This window comes from Schistocerca cancellata, chromosome 9, assembly GCF_023864275.1.
Source record: "Schistocerca cancellata isolate TAMUIC-IGC-003103 chromosome 9, iqSchCanc2.1, whole genome shotgun sequence".
NCBI lineage: Eukaryota > Metazoa > Arthropoda > Insecta > Orthoptera > Acrididae > Schistocerca > Schistocerca cancellata.
In genome coordinates, this window is record NC_064634.1 from 507,280,049 (window position 1) to 507,286,048 (window position 6,000).

The following is a 6,000-nucleotide window of genomic DNA, read 5'->3' on the forward strand; positions in this document are numbered from 1 at the left end:
TTTCATCTAAAAATTGGTAGGTAAGTCACAAATAGCCTTGTAAGAACGCTACATTCGCATCGCAGGTACTTACTGATGAGAAATCCATACACTTACGTGGACCGAGCGAGGTGGCGCAGTGGTTAGCACACTGGACTCGCATTCGGGAGGACGACGGTTCAATCCCGTCTCCAGCCATCAAGATTTAGGTTTTCTGTGATTTCCCTAAATCGTTTCAGACAAATGCCGGGATGCTTCCTTTGAAAGGGCACGGCCGATTTCCTTCCCCATCCTTCCCTAACCCGAGCTTGTGCTCTGTCTCTAATGACCTTGTTGTCGACGAGACGTTAACAAACACTAACCTAACCTAACCTAACCCTAACCTACTTACGTGGTGAAAATTATTGAACTATATGAGATAAAAACGTAAATTAGTTACGAATTAGGGCGTGCACACACCTTACTCAACTTGTAAATGTCACTACAGATATTCGGATTTAAGTTATAGCATGTTCGATATGTGTGTCGTCATTGGCGATGATGTGGCGCTCACCAATAGTGAAATTCTGCATGACCCGCTGAAGTGTCGGAACATCGATGCTGTCGATGACCTCCTGAACGACTGTTTTCCGCTCACTAATGGTTTGGGGTTATTGTTGTACGCCTTGTCCTTAATATAACACCACAAAAAGGATGTAACGCCGGAAATGCATATCCTCCTATTTCCATTTATTGTACTATAAATTTGTTTTCCTTATTTTTGTTACCTGAATATACTGTATAACATTTGTGTGTCTTTACATATTGTAATTGTTTTACTGTTTGTATATATATATATTTATGCATTTATGTTGGTTTGTTTTGTAAATATTATTTGTATTTTTACGCTGGGTCTTGCCTAGGGAAAACTATGTTATCGAACGAATACGTCGATAGGTCGTGTGGAGAACCAGAGTGTTTAGGAGCTTTGGTAGTGTTAACTCTGTCGCGAGGAGCGCGGGCTGAGGAGAGAGGGTGTCTGGCTGGGGTAGTGCAGTGGAGCAGGTGTGTTGTGTGACGCTCCCGCGAGTTGCCGCGCTTTCGGGGTTTGGCAGCATGTAATTGCGCTCGACTCGCGATGATGGTTTCTGACATGGTGTCGCGGATGGGAAGCATTAGCTGGCGCACATCAAGAGTCCGTTTCGCCTGGTGACCGTGTCGAGAAGAAGGCGCGCCAACATCCAGCTTCTGCAACAGCGACGGCCGACAATGAGTGACTGTCGCCACCTCCTCGATCGACGGCTTCAAACCTTCAATCAACCAACAAGGAAGACTGGAAGCACGTAAAGTTTTAGAACTGTATGGCAGACCTCAGTTTTTCAAACTGTACCATTTTCGTAACTATAATTACAGCAACTTAGCGTGAACATTTGTTGCTCATTGTCCCAATTGCATTACCAAGCAGGGTCCCTTCCTTTTCCGGAATGAACCCGAGTGTCGTTGAAATTCAAACGCCAGCATTAAAGTACTGTAATTCGATTTCAATACTTTAATTTCAAAGTTCAGTTAAAGTATTCATAGCTGGCCACAGTATTTAGATTGCACAAGCACAAATTAAGAGTGCGAGTTTTGTTACCGTATTTTAGCTTACCTGTGACTGCAGCTCAGCTTGGTACGTACTAAATTTTATTATTGTTAATTGTTCAGAATCGTTTAATTCAAGTTCAAAGTTAAATCTCTTCTTTCTAAATTGCGTAGATTCAAGTAGCTTTAGAAATGATTGTTGAGGTAGTCCAAGACTAACTGAATTTCGATGTGCTTCAGAAAGAAAGCTCACTGTTAACTTCAGTCACTAAATTAACTTTCGATTTTCCTGTTTTATTAATTCTTTTGCTAAATTAAGTCAGAGTGTAGCGAAATTTATTACTTCTGACAAACTTTCAGTTTTCACACTACACGTGTCAATCTTCAGTTGCCACGCTTCTAGTGCTAATTATATGGGTAATAACCTTTCTTTTTCAGTTACTATAGTAATTGTCCTTAGGACTGGCGACTGTAATTTCCCCCAAATCTCAAATATCTAATTAACACTAGTTAATTGTTAACGTAACGGCCGCACATGTACTTTCTTTATTAACTTTACCCCTTTTCAAAATTAATTTCCACCTGTTTCATTAGCATTTTTTCTTTCATTTAGATGTAACCCTTTCCTCCCTCTTTACCGACAGATTAACTTCGGTGACGATTGATTTCCCAAATTTCCATTAGGTACACGCGGTTTAATTTTTCACTGTCATTAAGGTCGATAAGTGAGGGGGAGGTTACAAGGAGTCGCGTGTGTTCGGATCCGGAAAGTATGGCGGCCAATCGAGGCCCATGCCAATGGCCTCTGGGTACCCCACAGCCAAAACACGGCCCCTAAAACGCTCCTCCAGGCCATCAAACACTCTCCTGCTTTGATGGGGTTGAGTTCCGTCTTGCACGAACAACAGTTTGTTGGAATCAGGGTCACTTTGGATAATGGAGATGAAATCATCTTCCAAAACCTTCACGTACCATTTGGTAGTCACTGTGCCATCAAGGAATATCGCACCGATTATTTCGTGACTGGACATTACACACCACACAGTCAGCTGTTGAGGGTGAAGAGACTTCTCGATCGCGACATGCGGATTCCGTCCCTCAAATGCGTCACTTTTGCTCATTGACAAACCCATCCAAATGAAAGTGGACTTAGTCGTTAAACCAAACCATACAGCTCACACTAATTCCCATCATGCCCCGCGGCCAACCGTGAAGTTTGAATGTCCCAATGCAAACCGTTCAGAAGTTATGAGAATTTTCTTTCATACAGTTCAATAATTGTCACCCTATATATGCCACATCTCTTTCTTACCCAATTTCTGCCAAACCTGATGGCCTACACATATCGCAAACTGTCTGAAAAGAACCACTGTGGGGTAAGAACCACCCCTCTCCCAACCGCGCGGGGTAGCCGAACGGTCTGGAGCGCATTGTCACGGTCCACGCAGCTCCTGCCGTCGGAGGTTCGAGTTCTCCCTCGGGCACGGGTGTGTGTGTGCGTTGTCCTTATTGTAAGTTAGTTTAAGTTAGATTAAATAGTCTGTAAGCTTAGGGAATGATGACCTGAGCAGTTTGGTCCCGTAAGATCTTACCACAAATTTCCAAAACCTATCTCAAAGGGGTGGGGTTGAGTGAAGGAGTATCTTAGCTCGCAAAGAGCAAGTACCCAGAATATATTCATCCACCGAGAATGGGAGCACTTAGTGATTTTCAGCAGTCTTTACACTCAGTTGCAAACCCTTACGAGACCTGTCCTCGCTGACAACGCGTACAAAATGATGGAAGGAAAAAGATTCATCGCTTAATACATTTTCGCTATTAATGGAGTAAAATGGCAGCACCAGAAATGACGTTTTAATTTCTTACTTCGTTACTGCTAAGTATTTCCAATATGTTTCGTAACAGGATCCACGTATACCGCTGATCTGCCTACAGAATTGTATCATTGTACGTTGTAGTTTAGGAGATATGACGTCAATAAACATTGGCCTGCGTGAAAACGAAACTTCAGGGTGAAATTCGCTAGTGTACAGATGAAATATGTGTGCAAACGCGAGTGAAATATATTAAATACATATATGACCTGTATGTATATATGAAACATATATGTGGAATATAAGAGAGAGAGAAAGAGGAGTAAGAGGAGATGGTTACGGAGACCGGTAGGAGAAGTGGGACAGAGAGGGTTGGAAGGAGATGGACAGGAAGAGGGGTAAGAAGAGATGGACACGGAGAGGGAGATGAACTAATAGAAGACTGGAATAAATTCTACCAGGTACACAGCTAGTGGTCTTATATTTGCTTGAAAACTACCAGATACGACTTTAATTCGCGCCAGAATGTAATTCAACATATTTTAAAAATGAATATGAGTTACTGTGAATTGATAGCGCCAAGAAAACCACAGTCAATTACCAGCTGATATGGAGCAGTAGAAGAAAACATACGTTCATACAAGTTACACGATTATTTATAAATTAAATGTGCTTAATTACCTGACACCAACCACCAACAGAGCTCGGTATTTTACAATGTAAATGTCTGAACCAGATTACAGACCGCCAGCAATTTACACTGACTGCCTGCATACATGATACAGCAGCCAACGCATTGGTCCGCTCCCCATTTTCTCAGCCTTAACAAGGAAAACGTGCGACGTTACTTTGTCGCCTACAGTTGCCGATCGACTTCGCTGTGTATGGCTGCTGACGTTATGGCTGTCTAAGTGTAAACATGCTTGTTGCGGAAATATGCGTTGCGTAATATTTTGTTTCATAAAAGGCTATCTTCACGTGGGAATTTTATGCAATCAAGGCGTACACCGAACTACACTAACTACTTCATCAGGAGTATCTTTAGTCCTAGTTTGTTTTCTAAACAGGAAATAAAATTTCCTGCGGAACAGCAGTGTTACGCCGTAAACCCTTCCTTTCACTTCTATTCCGGCATTTAGTGGCAGGTCGAATTGCTTCCACGAGAATGGCGGCAATAAAAGATTATGCCATATCTTCCTGTCTTTTCATAAGACATAAAGAATGAGAAAACTGGTCGTTCCTTTTCAAACTGAACATAATTAATATTGAAAATAGTAAAATACCTCTTTTGTTTGCCTGTGTAAACTGTTGTTACATAATTACTACCAGTAGCAGTTACTGGATGTCATATGAATAACGTCTATACATACCACAGAGCAACACAGGATACGCACACAGATAAATATGCCACTGGATGCGTAGTGTTCTGTCTATGAAGTTTCGTCCATATCTAGTCTAGATGATCCTGCTTTGAGCTTTAAAAATGATTTCAATATGTCCCGGACACTCCTTAAGCAACATTGCACAACCTAAGATTTACCAATAGTAAAGCATCCAGCGACTACATTCTTAAAAGCTAAGTCTACGGATTAAGTTCCGTGGACTATTTAAACGCCAAGTATCATAATAACTGTGAATGGAAAGGTAATTGCATCACTGACAAGTAGCGATGCGATGCAACTATTTCTACCAACCAGTTTTCTCAAAAGCGCATGAGATATTATTACTGCCTTTGACAACGGCAAGGTTATACGAGCTGTGATAAGAAGAAGGCCAGTGGCGAGTGACTCGTGAAACTTGGCTTCTTTAGTCCGGGCTTGTCACGTTTATGTATAGGTAGAATGTAAGTTGTTCGTTTCGCAACAAAACTCTGACAAATTTCTTGCCTGCCGTCTTCTAGCTACACGGCCATATTATTCGGCTGATTTGCGGGAAAGAATTCATCAGTGCAATTCGCATTCTCATAACAAAGGGAGATGGCAGTTCTGGAGGATCGTAAAAGTTGTCTGCGCCTCTCCTGCGGTGAAAATCGCCACGTCACTCGCGACGGGACGAACTTCATGGCTGCATGGCTCACACGGCATCAGAAACATCGCCTCACTTAATTTTCGCGAGTGGGGTTTCTATGATGAGTAAACAGCCACGGCGTAAGGGGGCCAGGTCGCAGGGTGACCCACACGAAGCAGAAAGCAAGCGCCTACCTGTGCAGTTACTCACAACACCAGACGCTGGAGACGGGTAGAAATCACTCGCTAGCAGGCTGGCTCTGAGGCGTGTTAATAAATTCACGTCTTACGAATCTGAAATGTGTTGAGTAACAGCCGCGCTGGCTCAGCGCTCCTACCTGTTGTGTATATTTATTTACACCCGCTGCTGGTTCTAGATGAGACACGCCACTAGCTGCTTGCCACGCCTCGCGAACGATGTTCCGCTAAGTCTTGCCGTCACGTGACTGCCCCCCTCTCCAAGTGCTGGCGGAGAAGGCCATTCCGCCTTTCCCAGTAAAGACGCGACTGACTAATCGTTTCTTGCAACGCGCTGGAGCATACTCTTCACTGTGACGTTGCCGGCGGACCACGAGCTCAGCTCCTCTCGAAGAATCAGCTCGCTTCACTGGACACGGGGCTCGCACAGTTTTCACATG

General features: G+C 43.2%; 1 protein-coding gene across 1 annotated transcript in view; it reads right to left on the reverse strand.

Moving 5' to 3' along the window:
- LOC126100979 (speckle-type POZ protein-like) overlaps positions 1-5,789 on the reverse strand; it is a 49,419-nt gene extending 43,630 nt beyond the window's left edge. Inside the window, exon 1 of the mRNA XM_049911643.1 lies at positions 5,701-5,789. The gene's annotated coding sequence lies outside the window, so the exon portion shown is untranslated. The remainder of the gene's footprint in view (positions 1-5,700) is intronic.
- Positions 5,790-6,000: the final 211 nt, after the last annotated feature.